Source organism: Myotis daubentonii, chromosome 4, assembly GCF_963259705.1.
Source record: "Myotis daubentonii chromosome 4, mMyoDau2.1, whole genome shotgun sequence".
In the NCBI taxonomy this organism is placed as follows: domain Eukaryota; kingdom Metazoa; phylum Chordata; class Mammalia; order Chiroptera; family Vespertilionidae; genus Myotis; species Myotis daubentonii.
The window spans coordinates 114022400-114049782 of NC_081843.1; positions in this window are offsets into that span (position 1 = coordinate 114022400).

The window sequence follows — 27383 nt, forward strand, 5'->3', positions numbered from 1 at the left end:
TCTCTCATTTTGTACCCTGTTCGGCATCATGTGTATGATGAATAGTAGTGAGTTTTATAAGATTGGAAATAGAATGTAAAACATTAGGAATTACCCAGCCAATGTGGCTCAGTTGGTTGGGTGCCCTCCCGTGCACCCAAAGGTTGCTGGTTCGATTCCCGGTTTTGGAACACGCCCAGGTTGCAGGCTCAATCCCCCAGTCGGGGTGTGTGCAGGAGGCAACCAATCAATGTTTTGGTCTCATATCAATGTTTCTCTCTTTCTCCCCCTCTCCCTTCTTCTCTCTAAAACTCAATAAAATGTTTTTTAAAATCAGGAATTAACCCTTTTTTGTCATGTGACTGATTTCATCTCATTTTGTACCATTTTCAACTTTTTGAATATTTGCTTAATTTCCTTGGTCTAGAAAACTTCAATATTCTCTTGCCTACAACCATATCCTCCTTCTTTGGATCCTGAGAAGTCCTTCGAAATCATCCTCTCCAAAGAGTCTTTCCTTATTCTCTTACTTTAGGCTAACAACTCCAAATGCATTTCTAACATATACATGTACTTTCTGTTCTCTTGTTTTGCCCATGTGTGTATGTGTATGTGCATGGGTATGTGTGTGTGTACCGGTACGTGTGTGTGTTTCTCTTTGCTGTTCATTGAGAGAAGGGAGTACGTTCTATTTCTTTTTATTCACGTCTTTAGTACACAGAACAGTTCATAAAATCTTGTTGAAGACATATACAAACTTGAATATTATTCCTGAACATGCTAGATGTTTGCTTTGTGAAGTAGGGGATACTAGTTAATGTTTCCCTATTTCTATTTTTCTCATCCCTAAAATAATATTTTTGATCATCATCCAGCTAAAACTTTTGATAATTATTATAATATACTTCCTTGCGGGGTGAGTTGGGAAAGCGGGGGGTTAGGGAAAGAAACTGCACAGACTCTTCCATTGTAACAATTGCTTTGAAATGAAGGTAAGCTCTCGGGGAGACAAATTACATTTTATAATCCACATTGGTTCTATTAGTATACTCCAGTAACAATGCACTAACTACTTTTTAAGACTCTTAAGGTTAATTACTAGACTTGCAAAGGAGTTTAATTTACACGAGGAAATAACTAGTTCATGTCCACACACGGGACAGCTGTTTGCCCTGCTCCCAGTAAGTGCCGCGGAGTTGAGGTCAGTGTGCAACCCCATGAGGGACAGGGGCCTTTTCCTAGACACAGCCAGGAGGGTACTTGCTCTGCTGCACAGGTTTTGACCCCGCTATCGTGCTCTGCAGTTCCAGCCAACTCAGCTCTGCTGCCCTGAGTGCTGGGTGAGAGGGAGGTGTCTCTAGTCATGCGTACTTGTCTTTAAATCTTGACTCATCCTCTCAACGTGTTGTAGGGCAAGTTAGGAAATTTCCCTCAGCCTGCACCTCCTCTCCTATGAATTGAATACAGTGAGAACACTGACTTCATAGGGCAGGTGTGTGGATTATACAATGCTAAGCACAGAGCCTGGGAAAGAGAAAATAGTCCATTGGAGGAAGCTATGACCTCGACCATCACTACTGCTGCTGCGATGAGTAGTATTCCTAGTAGGTTTTTATGGAGGAACATGATCTCCCTATGTTGAAGAGCTCTTAGAGGTCATAATTCAACTCTTCTGCTTTCTACTCCATCAAATATTTAATTTTCTTCTACAAGGTCCCGGATACATGATTATCCAGTATAATCTTCTTCACTTGTCAGATTGTACTTGAAACCTGCCCTCACTGGGAACTCTCTAATTCCCATGAAAGTCCATGTTATCTTGGGACAGTTCCAATAGCTAACAAGTGTTTGTGTGTGTGTGTGTGTGTGTGTGTGTGTGTTCTGCATATTCACTGTATGTGCCTGTTGTGTTCTTCACCCATTGGGGTAAGTCTGGCCAAGTGGGGGTGTCACAGAACAATGACTGTCCTTCCTTAGAAAGTCCTCATGCATGGGAAGGCAACAGTCATTCTGCTTCTAGATCCAGGAAATAATTTTTAGATTTTTTTTCAGTTTTGAATCTCTCCTCATTCTGATCACTACCCCTAGCGATGCCCCCGTGTTTGAAAGCCTTAAAGAATGCGGTGCTAGGATGTGACCCCCAATTCAGGGTGAGTCTTGCAAACCAAGCTTTCTTAGCTACTTTGGAATTTCCCTTCCCATTGTTGACTCACATCAGGCTCACGCTACACTACCCCCCACAAGTGTTTCTACTTTCATATGGCAGAGACATAGGCTGTCCTGTGTTCAGGGGACTCCGAGCACAAGATAGGCTGGAGAGCAGGTGTTTGTCTGACTTCGCAGGGTGGGTGCGGAGGGCAGTTGTGAGAGAGCTGGGATCTGCGGCCGCCGATGAAGTAACTTCTCTACCATGTTCCATCTTTATATGATTTTAAGAAAGGGAATGACACGATCGGAAACAACCAATTCGCACGGCATTCAGGATGTCTGGAGTGTGTCTGAGGAAGCTGAAGACACATGCCCATGTCACCCACGCAGTTCAGCTTCCATGACTCAGGAGGGCCTGATATAACCTCCTCGGTGACTGCCAACTCCCCGGGCAAGTGGGTTCCTAAGCGGCAGATGCCAACGCTGAAGACTCAGACCAATATTAGGTGATCCATGGGAGCTTCAGAGACATCGTTTTCAGAGTTTACCCTTTGTTCTACTCTACGTGGGCAGTCAACTGACCTGCTGTGAAGAATCCCATAGGTCTGGGTGATCGCCACATGTTATTAATTTTTGCCAATTGCTCTCCCCCCCCCAAAAAAAAAACCCAACACTTTGAAAAACATATCTATAAGCTGATGTGTAAAAATGTTACGAAACTATCGAGCCTTCTCTACAAATATAACAGGAAAAACTGAGTTAACAAGCAATGTTGTATTTTTCAGATGAGCAATTATTTTTATTAAACCAATGCAAATAGATGTTGTAATTCACTTGCTGGGGCCATGCATCTGATATTCCTGCCTGTGGAACACAGCTAAGAATCTACAGGTAAGAAAAGCATGTCTTTCCGAGAAGACAGATTCCTCTCCTAACTCTCCACAGCAAAGATCGTACAGTTTCCTAAAAGATGTCTTCACATCCCTAGTCATCCAATCCTGTGGACTTGGATTTTACTAAAAATCTAGACCAGTTTGAAGGCTCTCATGCATTCATGTATGTCAGGGGGATGCATGTGTGCTTGGGAAATTTTTGGAAGTGCATTTTGGAGGCATAGACTGAACAGCAGCAAGGATTAGAGACAAGGAAAAAGAATCCTGAAATTAGACAAAAAAATCTTCCAAGTGGCAGTAATCTACAGCCATTTACAGTATTGCCACGTCTGTCCAAAACAGACATCCAATCATTACACTGACTTTTTTCTTAGACTATGTAGAAGAGTAAAATTTTGTAAGGATTTTTTACACCAAATGACCAAAATATATTACGAATACGAAAGTATGACCTTCAATTTGCTAAATCACTCACATTGACTCCCTACTCCCAGAGACTGAAGGGATAAAGGAAGTTCTGCACTTTCTGCTTAAATAACAATTTGTACTGTACATGTTCATCACTACTTCATTCACATTCATTCAACAATAATTTAATAAACATCGGGGGACCCAGAGCTAAATCACACATCAACACTGTTTTCTTGGTACTTATTATGTCTGAGCCTTCGGCTTCGCACTATTCACACGTGGAATCATTTAATGTTTATAATCAACATAGGAGGCAGACCTATTCTTCCTGATTTTCAGCGGGGAAGTTGAGGCTTGAGTTTGGGCCCAAAGTCACAAAGCTGGTAGAGTAGCTGAGGCTACTTCCAAACCCCGGGTGGCCCTGCTGGGCGCAACGCTGCCTTCCCTGCACCGTCTGTGTCTCCCGGGCTTCTGACTCCCACAGGGCGAGGCAGGCCGGCAGGGGCCGCACTGCCGCCCTCCAGGGAATGACCATCAGGTTGCAATTGGCTGCCTCTTCCCAGCCTCCACTTATCTGCTCAAGTGCCAAGCCGCTCTATCTTTTATCTTTTTAACACTTTCCACTGTCAGGGTGTCTGCAATTTGCTGCCTGGCACGGGCTGGAATAGGAAACAGTTGCTGCTATCGCTGCCACCAGCCCCATGTAAATCACTTCCACTGTGGCCAGAGCTGCCGCTGCTGTTTCTCTTCTCCATCGCTCCCCGCGCCAACCGGTCACTTTTCTCCCTCTTGACACCCTGTCTGCTGGGAGGCTTTTGTATGAGTTGCGAGCATCACCACCCAATGCAGGGTTCTACATCATTTCATGAGAATAAGGGTTAGAGTTCGTTAGATATAGCCTTTCTTTTTCCTCTATTTTGTGAAACCATATTTGTAAGTATTGGATATATTCGGGCCATTCCCACCATCAAAACTCTTCTTAGATTGTTTTCATGTCAGACTAAGCCTGGAATCCAGAGAGTTTCAGAAGACTGAAGGCTAAATAGCAGGGTGTGTGTGCATGTGAGAGAGAATGTGTGTGTGTGTGCATGTGAGAATGTGTGTGTGTGTGCAAGTGAGAGAGAATGTGTGTGTGTGTGCATGTGAGAGAGAATGTGTGTGTGTGTGCATATGAGAGAATGTGTGTGTGTGTGCATGTGAGAGAGAATGTGTGTGTGTGTGCATGTGAGAGAGAATGTGTGTGTGTGCATGTGAGAGAGAATGTGTGTGTGTGTGTGCATGTGAGAGAGAATGTGTGTGTGTGTGTGCATGTGAGAGAGAATGTGGGTGTGTGTTTAGTAAATAATAGGCATAGCAAAAGAGGAATGAGAAAACTTAGGGGTTTAAGCCCAAGATTACTCAGGTCTTAATTAATTAAATTGATTAAACCCCAAGAAACTACTTACCACCTTAATTTATGTGCTTCTGTTAAACAGTTTAATTGATGGTAGTGAACAAAGCAATGCCGTGATTATAAAACAATATATGGCTAAATGTGGACTAGCTCACCAACAGAATTCAAGCAACCAATGGCTGGGTGGAGTGGGGTGAGTAGCATTTGAAAGTGAGGCACGGTAAACAGACTAACAGGGAACATTCTTTCAGGAGGGTCGGTGCAGGTAGTCACTCCTAAGAGCCCAGGTGCTCTACACTGGTAAACCCCTCCTCCTAGGCATCCATCACCATCCTCTTTTGCATAATTCAGGGAACAGAAAGAGGCAGAGCTATAAAAATCATAGTTGGAGCCGAAGCACAGGCATTTGCAGACTTAGAGATAAGAGTAGTTCTCACTGGACGTCTTGTTCCTGACACAAGTTAGGGGTCAGAGTAATAGAAAACTATTACGATCTTTCACGGAGGAAAACACGAAGGAGACTCACGCTCAGTGAGGAAGAGGACAGCCAGGGGACCGGCATCAGGGAGACAGTCCCTGCATCCATATGCAGCCCAGATGTGCATCATACTTCAGGGAGCGAACACTGAAAGTCAACACTGAAAGCCACACTGCGGCCACACGGCCGCCTCAGTTTAGTCTGTATACGCAGGGTCTTAGGCAACTTTCCCTCATGCACGGCCTTGACCATGGCCTCCTTTCACTCGCTCTCACTTAGTGCCTTAGCTTCACTCAAGTGCCACTTTCCCCAAGGACTTCTGCTGAGCCTTCTAGGCCACGGTGTTTTCTGCCTCCCTTCCAGCTCTTAGATCTTCACCACCTTTTAAATCCTTGATCCCCCATTGTCTTAAACCATGTGGTATCATTAGAAGCTTGATACGATGTCAGGCAGGGTGGCTTTTGATGAGGGAGTAATTGGAAGCAAAAAGACTATTTTAAAACATATGGTGCTGAGTGCCTGATGTAGCCAAATGGAAGAAGGGCGGGTATCATACTTTAATGACTTCTCCTAATACAGAGTTAAAACCATGCCGATCTTTCAGAACCGACTTCTAGAGCGTGTTCCATAGCGAGGCCAAGTGCTTGGAAAACTGTTTCGCTTTGCATTTTCTCTAGAGTTTAGCATCTGCATCATGACCTAATGTTCTGATCTCCCCCCACCCCCCCGCTCCATGCTGCTTTATGGATGACGTGTCTCTCACGAGATCTAGACCTTGTCATCTACTCCTCTAACAGGAGATCATTTTCCAACATGTGTTCTACTGAAATGTCATTGTCCCACCAGACATTTTCTGAATAAAGTCTCTAAGTCACATGACTTTGGGAAGTACTGTTTAACCTAAGTTTTGTTGATTAGCTTTAAAAATACTTGACATTCTCTGATATGGTAATATACCTAGTATAAATCCATCGCCTGTCTCTCTTTAAGGAGAGGCGGATCTTCACGGGGAAAGTTAACTCTATAAGGCATTCTTGACATCGCACACTATTTGTCAGCCTTAACGTCTGTGAGACACATCACGAAGAGCAATGCATTTTTAAGGGAAGAGTTTAGTGTCATCACAGCTTTAAATATAACCCATGCAGATAGCCTGTTATCGCCACTGCAGCCTGTCCCCTCATTCTATCTCTCCATTTCTTTAATCACTCGGGAAAGCCAACCCCGATGGTAGCATGCCATTACCAGGCGACGATAACAGGGCGGCGGGCAGAGAACGCTCCGGTTCAAGCTGCTCTCATCCTCCCACCCCACTGCCTAACTGTCCCTAAAACGGACTGAGTCGAGGGGAAGGAGTCCCTCACGTTCCTTAAAATTGAACAAACACACACAAAGCGGGTGTTGGAGCTCAGCATCACCAGCGTGAGAGAGACGCTCAGTACGTCTCGGGGCTACGAAGGCCTCACGCCTCCTCATAAGATACATTTCCCTGGGAAGACGTTACACCTTCCACCTCACATGGAAGGCAAAGGCCTGGGCATGTGCTCCTCTGTCTGTGCCTCCGGCTGGCCTGTGGGGACACTGCTGGGTCAGCTATGTGCACACGTGCACACATCCCGTGTGGCCTTGGGACTTGGGCTTCCCAGATCGCACAGTGAGAAATACAGAGAGTGGGAGGAAAAGTGTTTTTTAAAAAGCGTCTTTAACTCCAACCTATTCCAACCTTGATGTCCTGTTCTTGGCACCGTTTTTAGTTAAACATACTTTCACCTCTCACACCGTCTACTTTTACCATGTTTTGGAATATGATTATAATGCTTTCTGGCGGTTAATGTTTTTTTACTTCGCGTACAGGCAACAGGACAAAGGGGCAACACATCTCTCCTTAGAGGGACTCTGAGAAGAGTTTCAAGACTGGAGATGGGCGATACTGAAACGGGCGGGTGTGGGAGAGAGTGTGCCAGGAAAAGATTTGGGGGCTTTATGAACTTAAATACACAAACCAGATTTCCCGGGCACTTCAAGGTGTGGTGAAATATAAGAATGTAAAAGAGTAGGCATCTCACCATTTTCTGAGATTAAGAAGAAAATAATTCTAATTCTTAGACACACTGTTGGGTTCCTCGAGCTCTTTAAAATACAGGTCCCGGCTGTGCTGCCCCTCAGGGCAGCCTGAGCTGCACTCACTGGGGGGGCCCCTGCTAGCAAGGCTGACTGTCCCCCCCTCACTCGGCCACTGGCGAGCGCGCCTCTGAGGAGGTCCATGTGTCTTCCGTTCCCAACACTCTCCAAGAGGAGTAAGTAGGGGGACTGTATCTGCTGCTCATCTCTCCATCAACCCTGCTCAGAGAAGTGTTTTATGCCCCACATTTAAAATACATATAAATATGTAAAATAATAATAAATCATTTGTATATTCAACTTCAGTGCAATTCAATGACGGCCCGTGATATAATATACCCTTCATACAACCAAATAGACAGAATTAGCCAACTGGAAGCCCAGAATAAGAAAAATAACTAATTTGCCACAGTTTTCCTTCGCCGGTATCTTAAAAGCCAGAGGATCTAAGAGTATACACATTTACTTATCTCTCCAAGACATAATCACACTGTCACCCATTTCTGAACCACAAAAGATGGATAGCATAGCATGTGCTCAAAATGGATTCATTAATTATCCACATAGATAAGTGTTTCATCAGGTATATACAGCAGATAAGTCTTATCTGTTCTCATAGAAGAAAAAAGATTAAAGTAATTCTTCTATACATATTGGGAAGAAACAGCCTGCTCCGAGGAGACGTCCATAAAGTGACATTAGATGATAGGCTTGCCCACAGATGGTGAAGTTACACAAACACACATACAGACGACCGAGTTCATAGTCACCCCTGGCCGCTGGCTGCCGGAGGAAGGACACGCCTTCCCACCATAAATATCGCACAACATTTATTCTGTTTCTCTCCAAACACGGAGTCACCGTAAAAATCTCACAGTAAAAGCTCGGGGCTTTATTTTTCCTGGCAGGCAGAGAGAAGCTACAGGAATCTTCTCCAAGGCAGTGCAGTGGGCTGTCAGGAACAAGGGTCAGGACTGGCACGCTACCTTCCGCTGTGACCATTGTCATAAAGGGACGGCATTTACAAGGAGCGACTCATCAACTGGTAGTGATTGAGTCTTTCTAAATATTAAGGATACTAGATAAAAAGTAAACGGTATGTTTTCCCAAAATTTTCAATATGCCTATTAAAATAATTGTTTTCATTTTTCTCAATTAAAATTGCTTCCCCCCTCCACCCCATAATGTGTTTACAACTAAAGAATTCCAGCCACTTGAGTATGTTTGAGTGCAATTGAAAAGAGAAAAATAATGCTTTTTCATCGCTGACAATTTTTGTCAGAAATAATTTGGGGTAAAATGAGCCTAGGGATAAAATTAAAGTAAACTCTATTTTCCTAAGGACAAATCGCCTGATGTTATTTAACAGAACGCACCATCATGACATGTTCCTTATGGACCCCTAAGGCCACTGCTGAAGTAGATTTCACAGGCTCATTCCCTTGCCTTCTCACATGCGGCCTTCCCTTGTTCCGATGTGGATGAATAAATGCCTCCTGATTCTGTCTGCTGCATATGTCACACTGTGGAGTTATGGAGCACCGAGTACACGTGACCAAACATAGCTCTACCCCTTTTCAAGTGCCTGGACTCTGCCTGGGACCCGGACGACCTTGCAATGTTTTCTAACAAGTTAAAAACAAGTTTTATGCGTGAGAATCATGCCTTTCTATTTATGCACGTTTGAATCCGCTTATCCTTTGTAATATATTCTAACATATTACATTCACTTTATTTCTGCCATTTGCTAACTCTAAGTGATCTCATTAGACGGCACCTTATATAAATGCTCTCTGTGAAAGCTGCAAAAAATAATTTCCTTTGCCTATTAGTTTTTAAATATCTGATAGATGCAACATCTGTGTGTTTGTGGCACGCTGTTTAACCGCATTATCTCCCTGTCAGATTTACGCTTATAAAATTCGGTGCAATCAAGTAAGCTCTTTGCAATCCGGTGTATGCTGTGATATTGATCATACCAAACACTTTGGATTGTAACGTGATTGGCTAAATAACACATAGTTCTCCACGTATGCAATTCACGAAGTGATGTATTTCTGCTGAGGACAGAGACACGTGAAATAATTCAGTTGTTAGCAAACTACTTAACTGCACGTTGCCAACCTGAGTGAAATGAATGCGCAGCGATATTGAAGGGAAAGTGCCCGGAATGGAAGCGGGCAGATTGGTGTGCTGTTTAATTTGAACTGCTTGCTGCTCACAGAATCTGAGTTTGCCCTTTCGAATCATTATCAATTCATTTGAGGAGTCAAATAAACAGTGATAAAGGGCTGCCGAGAAGCGCCCGTGGCAAGGATGCTGGAGCAGGAACCGGCACGGAGGCCGCTGTGCGGGGAAGACAGCTTCGCTGGCAAAGGGGATGCTGACAGTCTGTGTTTCTCCAGACTCTGAAGTCTGTTTCTTAAAAACAATTCTTAATGGGATTACAGAACAAGATACACTCAAGAAAGGAGAGTGAATCTCTTGCTGTTTTTCTAAAGCTGAGGACAATTTCTAAAAGTATTCTAAAGTGATCGGACTGTACGTGTACAATTCTTCCTGGGAACTGGAAACACAATTATACAGAAGTTTAAAAATTTGAACCATCCTATGAATAACTCGACTTATTTTGGCCAATGCCCGCCATTCCCCCCCAAATGAGATTACCCGGACTCTCCCCACCCAGTAGCCTTCTTCGTGTTGGCCCAAGTTTAAGTGGAAATATTCAAAAGCTAAGGTTGTCCAAAGCGCTGGTGGAAGATACGTTTTAACATACATTTATCTCCATTTAAAATGTTATAAGAAATCATACATGTAAAATAATAAAATAAATTCGCGTCGGAAATAGTCATTCCCCAAACTATTGAAACTTTCTTCTTTTCTTTTTTCCTTTTATCACCTCCAGTCCCACTCAATATTTTTTATCACACAGCCGAAATATTTTAGACGGGAATCCAGGGTGAAAATCTATGCCGCGCGGGGAGTGAGTTTATTGATTAAAATGCACATTCTCCACAGCAAGTACGTGCCTTCACCCAAAGCCTGGCAGTGCCAGCGAGCACCAAGCCCCCAGGCGGGTCTGCTGGGCTCTCGGGACCAGGCCAGCGCTGGCCCTTCCCCTGCCACTGATCCCGGGAGGCTCCCAGGCAGGAGGCCGCCGCCTCCTCACCAGCCATGTTACCTGCCAGCCCTTCCTCTCCAGCCCCGGCCCACCAAGACCTTCCTTCCTCTCCTCTTCCTCGCCTCCGCAGGGAGCTGATCCCGCCTGGTCCCTGGGATCGTGTCCTTTCTGGGGAGCAGGGCGGCTGCCCTCTCTCTCCTCTGGCCTCCGGTTAATGGAGCGGGGGCACCCACCGCTCTCCCCTCTCTGTGGCTTCCGCTGGATTTGACAGGCTTCCTTGCAGGTTACACGCCCAGGCTTTCTGAAGTGGCTCTAAAGCTTGGTTTTTTGATTTTTCTAACTTTTTTTTTTTTGAAACCCTTGCTCATCTGTAATCTTTAAAAGCTCAGCTGACGCCATGCAGAGCGAGCCTCATTTCTTTGCAGAACTAATCTAGACACTGTCTCGTGTTGAGTACAGTTGTCTGATTCAAATCTCCTGTTACAAAGCAGATGACATGTAGCTGGATGTCAGGAGAAGAGCCGAACAATGACAATTCACTTATCCCTTAGAAAGGATCAATTCTCCCACAATGCATCTGTCAGAGAACTCTCACTCAGTAAAAGCAATTTTTCTAGCTGTCTGACACTGTAATTGCTCTTAAATTTTCAATGAACGTTTTACAAGGACTCCCCTGAACCATGATGAAAAACTTAACTTTTTTCTAAAAGTGAGAGGCTGACAGGATGAAAGAGGCCTTTCTCTTTAAAGCCGTGCTTGCTTGGGTCGGAATTCTTTCATATCATCAACAAGCTGTTGAATAGAGGATAGATTACTTTCCATTTATTTCATCAATCAGATTAAAGGCTCCCCTTCACAATGCCCTTTAAACAGAGCTGTTTATGATGTCCTCACGGGGCTGACTTCAATGTAGTATTAAATCACGCTGGACAGGGCAGTCGGTGGGGAAGGAGTAGAAATATGACGGCTATCTGACAACATTTAAGGATTTCATAGATTTCGGTCATTATCTTCATTCTTGTCATAAAAGGGAGGTAAACAGAAGAAAAACAGCCATAGCTTTGCCCATTCTTAAACCTGGGGAAAAAATTCAACGCAATTTCCTTTTATGGATCAGTAAGCAGAAATGCCAAGCATAGCAGTGATTTTTTTTTTCTCCTCTGAGACTGGTAATTTAAAAGGAAAACTAGTTTAGAGAGAAAGAAGTGGAGATTTCTTTGTTTCTATTCTCTTCTAAATATGTATTGACAGGTTTAAAAATAGAACTCTGAGTTCAGGCATTCCCCGGGAATTCAGAGTAAAGGCCATAGGTGGTATGGGCAATCCTCTATTTTTAGTTTTTCCAAACATAAAACAGAGCCAAAGAGCTGTTTATGATTTCATAGGCAATAGAATAGTCTTTTCTGCAGAAGAGACCTATGTGTCACATGGGCAAAATCATTGCCTTCATGTGTATGCGCGTATTAAATGTGTCTATTTGGTTAGTAAATAATAAAAACATGTAAATGCATCAAAATTCCTTTGGTGTACAATGTACCTGTGATCAAGCCATCTGTCTTAGGTACACAGTGCTATTGCTATTAAAAAAATAAAATTTGATTTTTAATCTCTAATACAAATTTCCCCAAATGCGAGGAAAATCGTACAGACTGGGGCAAATGTAGGCTTACAGTTGTTCATACAGAAAAGAGTACAATAATTAATAAATAATAATACAGAAATAAACTGTGTTTCACATACAACTCTAAACCTACTTTTGCCCCGCCCTGTATTGTAATTGTAGATTTAAAGAAAAAGGCAGTTGAGGAGGGACTTTTAGAGTCATTTTGTGCTGTCTTCACCCTATGCCCGCAGCTCCTGAACGGAGCTCTGACATTTTCCCATCTTCTGCTGAAGTATCTTCTGTGCCTGGAATCTCACTCCCTTCCCTGGCAGTTTATATGTTTCTCACAATTCTGTCAGAATATATTTTTCTCGCTCCAAACCTTTATTCTGTGATATATTACCCATTTTGTATAGGCCATTTTTTGGGTATTTAAATTAAATTTTAAGATATACCTGAAACAATAAGCCATCAAGTACTAAGACAATTGTGTTTTGAAGCCAATTCTCTTGTCCTCTCCACCTTTTCCTCTGAAACTAATCAACTGTCAGTTTTTCCAGCAGTTTTTTATGCATTCATTGCAATCATCTAATGCAGTGGTTCTCAACCTTCTGGCCCTTTAAATACAGTTCCTCATGTTGTGACCCAACCATAAAATTATTTTCGTTGCTACTTCATAACTGTCATGTTGCTACTGTTATGAATCGTCATGTAAATATCTGATATGCAGGATGGTCTTAGGCGACCCCTGTGAAAGGGTCGTTCGACCGCCAAAGGGGTCGCGGCCCACAGGTTGAGAACCGCTGATCTAATGGGAACAAAGCACATGGGCATTTTTCTACATAACCTCATTGAATCCTCAATCGGGACACCTACAATAGACACGTGTTTCATTCAGAGGAGAAAAATGAGGCACACGAGGACTAAGTAAATTGACCAAGCCACACCGTTAGTAACTAGAGTCAAAATGTAAACCCACAGCGATGAGGCTCCAAGAGCCATCATCTTCACATAATTCTACACTGTCCCTGAGCTTTGTTGTCTTACACCTGGCTGCCTGCTGGACGTCTCCTCTTGGATATCTTGAAGGGACCTTAACCTTACTTAGCATGCCCAAAATAGACCTTTGAATTCCCACCCGGAACCTGCTCAGGCCAGTTTCCTCTATCTCACATATAACAGCCCCAACTGCTTAAGCCCCAAACCTGAGCTCATCCTGCTCATTATCGCCCAGACAGTGGTCGGCAAACTGCGGCTTGCGAGCCACATGAGGCTCTTTGGCCTCTTGACTGTGACTCTTCCACAAAATACCGACTTCTGTGCATGGGCCACGAAATTTCAATCACACTGTACGTGCGCGCCCACACATGGTATTTTGTGGAAGAGCCACACTCAAGAGGCCAAAGAGCCTCATGTGGCTCGCAAGCTGCAGTTTGCTGACCACGGCCCCAGGAGAACTTCAAGGCTATTTACCTGGCCCAGGCAACGTCAAGTTTCCTGTTTCTACTCCAGTAACATCTTTTCCTCCCACAATGATCTGTTAAAAGCATAAAGCATGGCCTGGCATGTACCTGCCTCTGTCATTTAAATCTCTTTAATATCTTCCCATTGCGCAAAGACAATTCCAAGCTCCTCTTCCTGGCCTGCCCTGTTATGACCTCTGTGACCTTACTTTGTATGACAGTCTCTTTAACTCATTGTTCTCCAGCTACACCTGCTCTTTATGTTCCTCAAACATGTGAAACTTCCTTCTACCTTAAGACCGTTCATTATTTTCTCCCTCCCAAATGCTCTGCCTGTAGGACAGGGCTTACTCTGCAGTGCCTTTCAGACTCCACTGAAACGTCTCCTCTCCAGGGAGATCTTCCTGGGCGTTACTTAGAGTAGTGCCTGCCTACTCTCCATGAGATCCCCTTACTTTATCTTTCTTAGAGAACTGATTCTGATAATTAAAAATTATACTTCAGTGTTTGTTTTACATAGTTAGATTGTAAAGTTTACGAAATCAGAAGCCTTATTTTTCTTGTTCATCACTGTATCTCCATAGTTTAGACTACTGGTATACCATAGGTACTCAACAGACGTTTTTAATAAATGCATGAAAGACTTTTTTTGTTGACCATCCTAGTATGTTAATAGCACTTTTATTTTTCCCTTCCAGGGTATTCTAAATGGACATTGCCATCATTTGGACTTCATTTCCACAGGTGTTATACCTCCTGTTTCAATTTCATAGATCGTTAAGGTTGTATTTTCCTTTTCAGTCTTCATTCTTTTTGTGCTTCATTTGTATAATTTCTATAGATCTGTATTACAAGGTCACTGATTCTTCACGTGTGGATATACAATCTGCTGTAGAGCCCATCTAATATAATTTCAGTAGCAAAGTCTGTTTTAGGATTTCAGTTTGCTTCATTTTTACAGCTTCCACATCTACACTGGAATTTACTATCTCTTCACTCATTAATCCATCTATTCCTATAAATTATTTAATATATTCATCTTAGTTATAAAATATTTTTTCTAAGCTCAATATCCTGAGTCTGCTCCTATCTCCACTCCTCACCCCACTCCTCTTTGGTTTAAGTTTTCCTGTTTCTTGCCTATGTGTAACCATTTGTCATTATATGCTAAACATTATAAATGATGTATTAGAGAAACTGTGAATTCTATTATCTTTGAAAAAACTGAATTTTATTCTAGTAAATCATTAAATTACTGACAGATTACCTTGACATTGTGAAGGCATGATTTAGGTTTTATTAGAGGAAGTCTGTTTCAATTGTGCCTTTATGCTTAGGCGAGATTCCTTAGTCTTGGGATTTGGTCTTTATTCCATATTCATGTCTTTCCTGGAGTTTACTGTAAGGCCAAGTTTATCATGCTCCTTGAACTCAGTGAAATTTTAAATCCAAACTCGTCTTCTGAGCAGAACAGGCAATTTTTAAAATCTATTTTCAGCCTTCCAGCTGCTGTTTTTTCTGTTTTTGTTTGTTTGTTTTGTTTTGTTTTGTTTTTATGCTCTACGTCTTACTCCATGCATGGACCAGTCACGTATCAGCTGTTTGCCAATCCTCCTCCTCCTTGTGGCTGCCTCTTTTCTGGCATCACCCTCTTTATTTTCCAGCCATTCTACTACTCCAGATCCCCCAGATCCGTTCTTTATGCAAATATGAATTAGCAAGTGTCCTTGTGGGACCAACAAAGGTATAATTGCGCATCTTACATAGTGGGTTCTTTTTTTTAAGAATCATATTACCTCCAGTTTCTGTTTACTCCTGGTTGATTTCAGTGGCTTTATAGAATTTTATAAAAAACATATTTTGTTCAGAGTTTTTAACTATTATCAGTGGAATAGTTACTATAATATAAACTACACTCTTATTATTCTATTACTAATTTATTAAATTTGTAATTCCCATAACCACAATTTATTATCAGGAATCATTTACGTTCATTCTTTTTATATTATTGATCCACAATACTTTATTTACAATTCTGAAATCTACAATATTCTGTAAAATAAACATTGTTAATTAACTTATTTGGTGATGTAGTTATTTAATATTATTTATTTATTCTAGTTACTGTGAATATATATTTATGCTAAAGATACATTAATGCTTTTAATTACAATATCTTGCCACACACCCTGCTGAAGGTATTATGTCTTCTATATATGGGTCACATTTTATTTCTAAAATAGAAAAAAATCCCAACATCATAAACATATGTGGCCTCAAAATTTTCAGATAAGTGATTGTCAAACTATATCAAATTTGGGCCAAAAAGAAAAAAAAATGTCCTGTGTTTGCGCTAGATTAGAGACATGGTAAAAGGTGCCTTTGGAAGGATGTATTTTGGGTTTTGTCTAAAAATCAGTAGTAATTGACCTGGAAAGGGGCAGTGAAGTGCTGATACAAAGCTTGTGCTCACACACCCGCCCAGCAGAACAGTCTTTACTGGTAGATGTTAGTCGTGTGGTTCCCATTTGAGGCAAATTATTTGTCCAAACGTTATTTTTCTAGTAATGTGGCTGAGGTTTGCATAGACGAGGTATGTGAAACTAAGTCCGGTATAATCAGCTGACATTTCTGAAGTCATCAATTTGCCCCTTGGTGAGCTACTGTCTGTTCTCTCATGATTAATGCCTGCGGCTGTTTTTAGGAATATTATTTTCCCTTTTCTTGGGCAACATATAATCTAATCGAGTGGGTTCAGTCTGTTAAAAGAAATGTTAATTATAGATTTTAGAGCGTCTCTAGAATATACATTTCCAATGGGGAGCACTCATAATAAATATTTTGGAATCACAGATGGAATCCAATTATGGCCTTTTATTTATTCCGGGGTGAGGGACATTTCTGAGGTGTCCTTTCCAAATTACAGACATGTTTTCCTGTTTTTAAATTTCCAAGGAAGATTCGTGGTGCACTTAGGTTAGGGCAATTTCAAAATCAACCAGGAGCATTCCAAAGATGAAAAATGTTTAAGTTCAAATTCCCTTATATTACTGTTAAAAAAAAAAAGTGCAGACCAAGCAATTAGAATGCTGCAGTCCTTAAAATATGAGGCCATATTTCTACTACCACTAATTGATTTTACATCTGGCATGGCCAAATAATTTATGGAACTTGAATAGTGTCTTTGTTTATACCCTAAAGGCTCAAAATGAATTCTCTATATCATCATCCTTAAGGAGAAATCATCTGCTTTAAACCTGTAATGTGATTAGTAAATCTAACTAAAACTTTTAAGATCCTAAATAGGAATGATTTCTTTTAAATACGTGGAGGTTTAAGATATCTTTTATGTATAGAAAAAGATCGATGATTTAAGTCGTGCTTAAGAAAAATCCCAGTGGGAAGTATCCAAGGGGAAATGGCACTTAAGCATGTTAAAAAGTATTTTTAAAAAACCAAGAATTTACATTTCTATTTAGTAAAATGACTTCTCTTGGTGCCGGGACAAAGCTAGCGGCTACAAGCACATGTACACGCCAAATAATAACAGCTACTACCTACTGGACTCTATTTGGGAACAGGTGCTGCTCTGAACGCCTAACATGTATCTACTATTTTAATCCACAAAACCACCCTAGGACGGAGCTTGATTAATAGTCGCAGTTCACAGATGAAAGAAGGAACAACAGCAGCACAGAAACCCACAAAGCGGGGCGTCCTTGCCAGCGGCCCGCGGGCGGTGGGCGGGCCCCCCACGCAGGCAGCCTGGCTCCAGCGCGTGGGCCCAGGCCCGGTGATATACGGCCTCTTCCAGCGCCGAGAGCTGCCTCCGCCAGGCGCGGTTTAAGGGATTGACATGCATTCCATCTTCTCAGTTCAGAAGGGACGCGGTGAAGCCGGGATCACGGCTGTCCTGCACCGATGCATCAGGTAGCTGCCATGGTCATGTCCGTCAGCACAGCCTCGCCTCACCCCCAGGCTGGGCCGGAGTCAGTCGTCTGTAGAAAGAGCAGCGTCTGGCAGTCCCTTCTCAGGAACTTCTCCTGAACACGTATCCTGAGTACGTTTAGCCAGAACATAGACACTCTCTCGGGGGCCCTTCCACTAAGACTACCTGGAGAGTTGCCTAGAGCTCAGGACATTGGATCTGGAACAAAATGCCTTTGACTCACTCCCAGAAACAGACTGCTGTGCGGTTTCTTCTTCTTCTTGGCACCCTTTTCAAATGTGCCTAAAGATGGGACTGGGGATTCACTAGATATTCCTTACATGAGGGTGCAAATTCTTTGTAGAGCAAGTAGGACAGTCTTGATCCACTAGCATTTTCCCCCTAAATCTTTTAACTTGGCTTGAATGTTCACTGGCACCATCTATCATGAAGATAACTGTGAGTATGGAATGAAATGTGTCCGTAGGTTATATAAACTTTTTCACAGACGAACTAAGTTGACAGCATATTTTGGAGCTCCTGCCTTTGATATTCCAGATATGAATAATATATGACAGCTAATGGAATTTCGTGATCTTTGCAATAAATTAGTCATCCTGAAGAGTTTATGGGTTTTTATTCCAATTTTGTAAAATTACTTTTTAGCTTTTTGTTAATGATTCCATAAAAGTGTCCTTAAAACAAAAGGAATTTAGATAACATCTCTCAGAATAAATTTCCAAATACAGTTTTAAAAATGACATTCCTGCAGGCAGCCAATCAGTATAGCTATTATCTTGCTGGGAGTAAGGTAACTTCTGAAAAGGACAAAATAGGAATTTTCAACTATGTTTTATGAAATCGACTGAACTCTGAGTTAGCCCTCAAAACTGAACACAGCTGCATGGTGTGGAGAAGGAGTGATATATGTCAACTAGTGACCTGGTGCATGAAATTCATGCACATTAAAAGGGAATTAATTAGAGGAAATATTTTAATATTACTATTTGCCCTTTCTCTATAATAGAAGTGTCAGAGATGAAAGAAAATTAGGAAAATATATACGAAAATCTTCCTCCTGTCAGAGTCTGGGGTGCGCCACAGGAACCAGAGTCAAGTCCCCACCCCCCACGTGCTCCTTGAAATCGCGTGAGACCCAGACCTGGCCGGCCCCACCCCCATTGGGCTAGATCCATACATGGCCGGCCCCACCCTTGTAAATCCCCGCTGGGTGGAGGGTGTGGCCTCAGGTCGCCTGGCCCGGGGCCAGGGTGGGAGGTGCAGCCTGAGGTCCCCTGGCCCAGGCTGGGGCGTACACCTTGAGGTCCCCGTCAAGCCCTGCCAGGCGGGGGGCACAGCCTCAAGTCCCCCGGGGTGGGGTGCACGTCCTGAGGTCCCCCGGCCCAGCACTAGGGCAGGCAGGTTGGCCTGAGGTCTCCCATCAAGCCCTGCCAGGCGGGGGGCATGGCCTGAGGTCCCCCAGCCTGGCGCCAGGGTGAGGGGTGTGGCCTGAGGTCCCTGGCAAGCCCCACCAGGCAGCGGAGGCAGCCTCAGGTCCCTTGCCCTGGCCCAGTGCCACACAGCCTCAGGTCCCTGCTGAATGCTCATTAAGGCTCATTATGGGAACTCAGCCTCCACTGTGGATGCAGCCATCTTACTGTTATGGCGTGATGGTCAATTTGCATATTCCCTCTTTATTAGATAAGATGCTCTTGCCAAAATCTGGGGCTTTTCAACCTTCTAGCTTAATTTAGGCCAAGTCGGTTGAGATGGTAATATGCATAAAGGCAAACCTAACCACTTGGAGACAGTTCTAGAGCCTCAATGTCATTGAACCACATATCTTAAATTGGCAATTTTAAAATTTTGTTAGAATGCTATACTAATTAGAAAAAAACTGGCTGCTGTGACAAACAGGCCCTCTCCCTTTTTGTGTCGTAACAAGCACCTGTGTGTGGTTCCTGCTCACAGGAACACACAATGGGGTCGGCAGGTGCTTTCCTCAATGTGGGGGTTCAGACACCTGGGTTCCCTCCCGCACACAGCTCTGCCACGACCCAGGGCCTGCGCCTAATGGCAGGAAGGAGAAAAAGAGCTCGAAGAGGTCTCACCCATTTCTCAAAAAGCCTCAGCCCATGGGAAAACCCTTTGCATTTCTAAATCTACATGAAAGGAAAGCTGGGAAATACAGCATCTGTCTGGCCCGCCGCTTCCCAGCAGCAACGTTACACACTAGTGGGGAAGTGGGGTTTTGAGGGCAGGTAGCTCTGGCTACCCCAGAGGCTCCCTGAAATGTATAATCTGCTCTTTAATTCTTATTTAAATATTACATAATATGCTTTCATTGCTCATTTTTCAGGGTCCTTTCTATATGTCAGGCACTGTGCTAGGGGTTGGAGCTATAAAGACAAACAACATAAGAAGCTTGCACTCTACTGGGGAGAAAAGCCTCTCAATGGTGTAGTTGTAAGGCACTGTGATGATTCCTACAATAGACATAAGCATGTGGGATATGATTCCACAAAAGGGCCTCTGTGTCAAACTTAGGATGATTTGAGAAGTGTATTAATTCAGAAAAATAGAACCCACGCTAAGGAAGGAGTCATGGCACTAATGTAGACAAAACGATGAAAGTCTAAGAGAAGTTATTGGCAAATTTGATTGAAGGACTGACAACAGATAAAAAAGAGACAATGGGGTCCTCATGTATGGTGGCAGGAGATTTGACTTGGCGTGGTGGGTACAGATCTTGTAACATAGAAACCCACACCTGAAACTTATATGATCATGTCAACCAATGTCACCCCAATAAATTTTATGTAAAAAAGAAAGAGAACAGAGGAGAAATATTTGTCCAGACAGTGCATGAATGATTCAAGGAAAGGCAGGTGTCTGGTGTGGCAGCTGAGTAGGTACTGCCACTTACCAAGACTGGCCATAGGAGGAGAAACAGCCTGGGGAGGGTGTGGGGAGGAGCAATTTGGACATGAGCCCGCTTCCTTTGGGTCATCTGTAGAGGGAAGCACAACTTAGTTAAGTACCTAGTCATGAAACCAGGAGAGAGAAAAGGGCTGAGCTATAGATAATAGTCATTGCTACATCTTTCAGTTAGAGTTCTACAAAGAGAAACAGAACCAAGGGTGAATAAGGTGTGTGTGTGTGTGTGTGTGTGTGTGTGTGTGTGTGTGTGTGTGTGTGTGTGTGTGTGATTTATTCTAAAGACTTGGCTCCCAGATTATGGGGGCTGGAAAATCTAAAATTTATAGGGCATTCTGGCAAGCTGACAATTCAAGCAAGAGTTGATGTTGTTGTCATGAGACCACATTTCTACTCCTCCAGAAAACCTCAGCTTCTGCTCTTTAAGTCTTTCAAAGGATTGGATGAGGCCGAGCTCCATTTTTGAGAATAATCTCCATTAGTTAAAGTTGAATGATTATAGAGGTTAATCATATCTACAAAATACCTTCATTGCAAGACTTAGATCAGTATCCGATAAAATAACTTGGTACCATAGCCTAGCCACGTTGACACTAAAGCTAACCATTACCCGTTGTCAGTGACAAATGAAATATAAAGGAGAGACAAGATAAGTAAATATCAAAGTGCTTCTATTTTATCGTGCCAACCCTACAGGTCTTCCCTAATATCGCAGCCTTGCTTCCCCCATTTAGTGGGGCAAGATGGCACGGGAAGAGTTTACCCTCAAAGACTATACCTCTCTATGCCCTGATACCCCTGTTACCGACAGTCCTCACACAATGGTGGGCCTGGCGGTGAGAAGAAAGGCTGGTGAGATTGCCTCCAGTCTGACATGAGTGAGGGTAAGTGGCTGAGAGGAACACAGAGGAGTAAAAGGAGAAACAGAAGAGGAGGTTTTAAATAAGGGAAGGAAAACACAGATGAGATGTCCACGTGAGAAGCAAGGGAGACCCTGTGGTAGGAGGGTTCTGCCTCCAGAATGGCCATATCATGTCAATCATGTTGGAAGGCTCTGTTGGTTACACTACCTGTTACTAACAAGAAGATTATGTGTCAAGATGAATGGTCTACATAGACAATACAAAAAGTCTGCTGGTTCTACTTCTATGTAGACTCCTCCTTTGATTAACAGGTAACTTGCTCTGTGGATAAGTGCTAATGGAGAATTTATACGTATGTAGCTCTATGAAATTCTTCTTTTCATACCTTTAAATCATTGCCAAATATATAATACTTAAATCCATTTAGAATATTATGAAATGAATTTCCATTTGTTAAATAGTACCCTGGTGACCTGAAAGAAAATCAATATAGCCCGAAAAAAATACTTAACTTACAACCAGGAAATAGCAGGAAGAATTTGCTAGCACATATGATCAACAACATATTCATTGGGAGAAATATAAAAGGAAAACTACATATTTTTCCAAAACTTGACAATCAACACATATGTCCATTTGCTCATCTTATTGCATATAATATAATAAATACTTGTGGGTGTTAGAAAAGATGCATATTCCTTGATTGATCACTTTTGCTATTTATAATTTATCTATCTACCTATCTATCATTTATCTTTCTGTCACCACCATTTAATTATTTGCCACTTTAAGAGATGTCACTCACATTATCAAAGTAACAACTGTCAGTTTGTGTGAAATCTAAGAGAAATCTTGTGGTTGAACTCACAGAACTGTGGATGTAGGCAAGATCAGAAAAGGCATAGTTCATTTCACACTGAGGAAACATGGTCCATCTATTTGGATATTCTGTCTCTGGAAGTAACAGCTGATTTGTAGAAAGCTAGGAAGGATATTCAGGATGATATAAAAAGTTAAGAATCTATCACCAAAGTCCCCCTGCCTTCCGTTAGTAGCCATTCTCCTATCCATACATATTCACCCATAATTTCATAGGATGAAGAGTTGCATCTGTTTGCCTTTTAAAACAAAACTGTCACTTCGTTTTACTTTCCAACTGAGTATTTTGAGCCTCTCCAATGTCTCTTCATTTTCCTTGTTCTCCAGGAAAGGGTGTCCGGGTCCCCTTTCATACTGTTCGGGGTTCCAGTGATATTCTGTGTTCACCTTGGCCTTCTCCACACTTCGGGGTCTAAGATAATAAGACCCTCCTGCTGTGATGGCTCTCCACCTGGGGTCATCTTTTTGTCTTTTGCTTGGGAGTGTGCAGAGACCTGATTGGAGGAGAACGCTCAGTCTTTTACTTCTCTCATCCCTGCTCGTGCTGCCTAAGCTAGTGCGGGTATTCTCATCGGAGCAGCTGGTCTCCGCTGTTTCCTAGTTAGGAGCGATGGCCTGATTCTTAGCAAATTAGCATGAAGAGTGGATTCTAGTCCCCACAGGCACCCCGCCTTTGCCCAGCTTGGTTTTATTTCCTGCTCTCTGGTTGTTCACAGAGCCTTCTCAGCAATGGATGGAGTAAAGACGATTCCCACCAGCTGCCTTTTCTCAAGACTAAAGGAGAGAGCTGTGCTGATGGAGGTCTGTGCTGAGGACAGTGTTACAGAATGAAATATCGCAGCCTTGCTTCCCCCATTTAGTGGGGCAAGATGGCGCGGGAAGACTTTACCCTCAAAGATGATCCCTCTCTACAATTCTATAACTGTTCCTAAACCTGTCACTCAGTAAAGAGAAAGGCGTGTTGGAGAATCTTTGCTGTCATTATAAAACGTTTCTCCTTAGTATTTATTATAATGCATCAAGGGAGAAGAGGACATTGTTTCAGTGTGGACTCTGGAGCCAATTTCTAGCTGCCAATCCTGCTCCAGCCACTGTGCATCCTTGGGTGGGAACCCACTAAATCTCTGCAAATCCATTCCCCCATTTGTGAGAAAGGAAATGGCAGACGTGTCTGAGGACGTTGTGAGGCTAAAATGAACTGGAAGATGGAAAGTACTTAACATGTTGCCTGCAACATGGTTAGTATTCAGGGTGTGACTCTTACTAGTTCAATAGAATAATACAGCATCATTCTATAAGATAAACATTTGCAATACTACACATAAAATTGTAATGACCTGTTATCCTTCTTTTTTTAAAAAATAAATATATTTTATTGATTTTTCACAGAGAGGAAGGGAGAGGGATAGAGAGTTAGAAACATCGATGAGAGAGAAACATGGATCAGCTGCCTCCTGCACGCCCCCTACTGGGGATGTGCCCACAACCCAGGTACATGCCCTTGACCAGAATCGAACCTGGGGCCCTTCAGTCCACAGGCCGACGCTCTATCCACTGAGCCAAACCGGTTAGGGCCTTCTTCTTATTTTTTAATAGAAAAAAAGTGTTTGCAAGATTTAAATTCCAAGAGTATTCCAGGGTATTTTTATTGATAAGAGTATAAGAAATAAAAAATTATGTAGCCCACCTGGGAATAAAATAAAAATTATATGGTGATGGTTAAGAACCATGGGAACCCAGAATAAATTCTTTGTACATTAACCTAGATTTTCCTAAAACGATGCAATAAAAAATATATTGGTAGAATAATAAAGTAATGTTAGAGTTTTTGTTCTACTTATTATATAGTACATAAGAAATAGTGATCAAAGTGTTTAGGATGTAACTCCTCTAGTAAAGACTTTCATTTAACTGACAATACAAAGTGCCTGGAAATGATGCTTTAGGAAGAACTGAGACTTTAAGCAATTAGTACAGACAACAGCCAAGCCTAAGTTCATATCGGCCTTAAGACAGCATTAGACTGATTGTCCGTTAGGCATAAAGCGGAACCACAGGACTTAAACCCTTTTATCCACGAGCAGGGCAGGCATTGACTTCTGTGTGGTCCCTTATAGCAGGAAGTCAAAAGGTGACTCTTGCCTCAAGGACATGGACACATTTTTAGTGGGCCCTTTAGGGTTTCCATATTTTCCTTCAGAAACTGAAAATATCTGAAACACACACACACACACACACACACACACACACACACGCACACACACTGGCCTCTTTCCCTAAACTGTAAGGACACCTTCAGGTGGCAAAGCCATTTAATTTGATCGGATTTGTGACAACCTCCCAACATGTAGCTACGTTTCTTAAATCCTGAAATCACATTTGTCATGTCCAACAACACGGACAGAAGGAAGCTTGTGGCTGCGGGACTGCATTGGTGACCAGGCACCCGCCTTTCTCAGGGCGACCTTGGAAAGCGATCATGGAGAAACGCTCTTTGGAGGGAACCCGTCTGACTCTCGGAGCAGCTACTCCTCCAGACTCCCAGGCTACCCGAGGGCCAGGGAGAGCACACGGGTGTGCTCCTGCGAGCCCTGAGCAGGTACCTTGATGGTCCTACCCTAACAGAAGATTTTGGGGGGAAGAAATTTGCAGAAGAAAGTTAGGAAAACAGGCCTGTGCAGGAGCAGGTGTGAAGATCATTTCAGGGTCAAGGGCTAAAGCACACTTTGTAACGTGGCCTTGAAGCAGAGGAAATGCTGCACCACTCGGAGCAGCTCCCAGCCGTCGGCACATTATTTGCACGGAATCGGAACTTGTTAAGACACCACCGTCCAATAGATTCATACAGCGCAGCCTCAATTAGCGGCCTCATTTATTACCCGCCCGATGGGAGACTGCAAGGTGAGGGTCAAGGGTCACCGAGGGTGTCTTCATCACTTCAGTATCATTGCCTTAAAAGGCGCTGACCAGGAGGAGCAGATGACCTCATTTCAGAATTATTACAGCGCAGAGAACTCAGTTCCAACATTATAATTCATTTTCTCAGGGAGTATTTCAAATTTATTATCGCTTTCCTGACACGGAATGGCTAATCGTTAAGGATAGCCACTTTAACATAATATGAATACGCATTTCTCCACAGGTAATACAGCGGTTCCTGCATTAGCATTATTGACTAAGGTGCATTTAACTTCTTCACTAATACTTAATGGAAGGTTAATGCAAAAGTCAGGAGATTAAATGGCTTTTACTTAAAACAACTATATTGATTAAAATAACTTAGCGAGACTTTTTTAGGGCTGATGATATAAAAACACTCACACGTTTTAATATTTTATTTAATATTAAGAGCAAATTGTAGGGCGTAACAGATCAAGATGAGTGGGAGTTATTGCGCTAATTACTCGTGGAACTAATTCTTGCTCGTCGTTAACAAATGGATATTGTGTATTGAGAGGCAACAAATCAGCCGGTTCATTCTCGTGCTCAGGGAGTCCCTGTTGGAGAGTTTCCGTTGTGTCTTGCGATGTCCTTCAGGTGTGCCTCCTTGTATCTCACACCTGCGCCCTTGAAAGATAAGACGGTCTTCCAGAAACAGAGCTACTATTCAATGTCCTTGAGATGTAGCTTTATTTCCTTTTTCGTATCCTATTATTATTTAAATTTGTGTTAAACCTAATACATCAAATGCTTGCAGTGAATGACCTAATACTACTTACCATTTCCTTTCTTTGCTCAAAACCTAATAGTCCACCAAATACAGGAGGCTGACAAGCTGGCCTTGTGGGGCAGGACATCCGACGCCGGAACCTGTTCACTTCTTTGATTGTGTTTCCACCCAGAAATGTGCAGCCCTCACCTCTCCCCAGCTCTTCTGTCTAGGTAGCAGGAAGTGATGCCTGCGGCGGCTCCCTCAATTTTAACCTGCGCTTCTTTTATATCAGAGGGATTCCATCTCGAGAAAGTGATCAGGGCCCATGTAAACACCAGTAGCCCGGGTAGCTGCGGAGGGAAGAGCATACACCAGGTTTGCAGTGTATACAGGACTAAAGCCGAGTGTAACTTAGGCGATCAGTATTTTAAGTGCTAAATACATAGTAAAACTTGAATGCGATCTATAGTCATAAAAATGCCAGCACTACGTTGAGCCAGGCTTGGTTCTAAGTGCTTTGTTACCGTAAATCATTTACAGCTCAACACAATCGCATGAATAGGAAATTCTTACCATCTCTAATTTACAGTGTGAGCTAAGACACAGGGACATTAAGGTGCGAAGCTTAGAGTTATTCTGTATGTATTTCCAAGGCCATGCAGCTGAGAAGAGGCAGGGCTGGGAGTGTAGCCAGGGCTCTAGGCAAGGCAGGGCAGGCTCATAGCCATCATACTAACCACAGGGACTCTCGGGTTCTGAAAACAGGAAAGCTTCAGCTCCAATCCCAGCACTGACCTTTACTAAGTTCTTCAAGCCATGGTACCATTATCCATAAAATATCCTATATAATAAAGATGTAATATGCAAATGGTCACTACGTAACGACCAGATCACGGATCAGCAGGAGGTTGGGGCAGCAAGCTACAAGCGGGTGGCGGAGAGCTACAGGAGGAGTCAGGGCAGCAAGCCAATGCAGGGAGCTATAGGAGGGCAGGGCAGCGAGCTACTGATGCACAGATTTGTGTGCAGGACTACTAGTATAATCGTAATATCTATATATTATTATTGTTGAGAGAAGAAAGCACAATAATTCATATTACCGGGCTAGCATGCTATCTTGCATATAGTAAGGTCTCAGTCAATTACTGAGTAATATTTAATTACTATAATTATTTTAATTAATGTATTCATTTATTCACTCAACAGACTTTTTATTTAGTTAATGCTAACTATCTGTTTGTGCTAACCTTTGGTAAGTAGGACTGCTTTGGCTCATGGTTCAGTAAGGGAAACACATGTAAACAACCAATTACAATGAGAATAATTGCTATTACAGATGGACTCAGGCATAGCAGAGAAGCAAAACACAAACACCTTGCAGCATCGAGGGAGGCTTCGTTGATGTGGCATGTGGCATATTTCTACACTCTGCACATTTTCTCGGGTTGAAGAATGGCTAAACCAACTGGAGGCATTATAGATTTATTCAGCTTGCCTCCTCAGTTGAGACATCA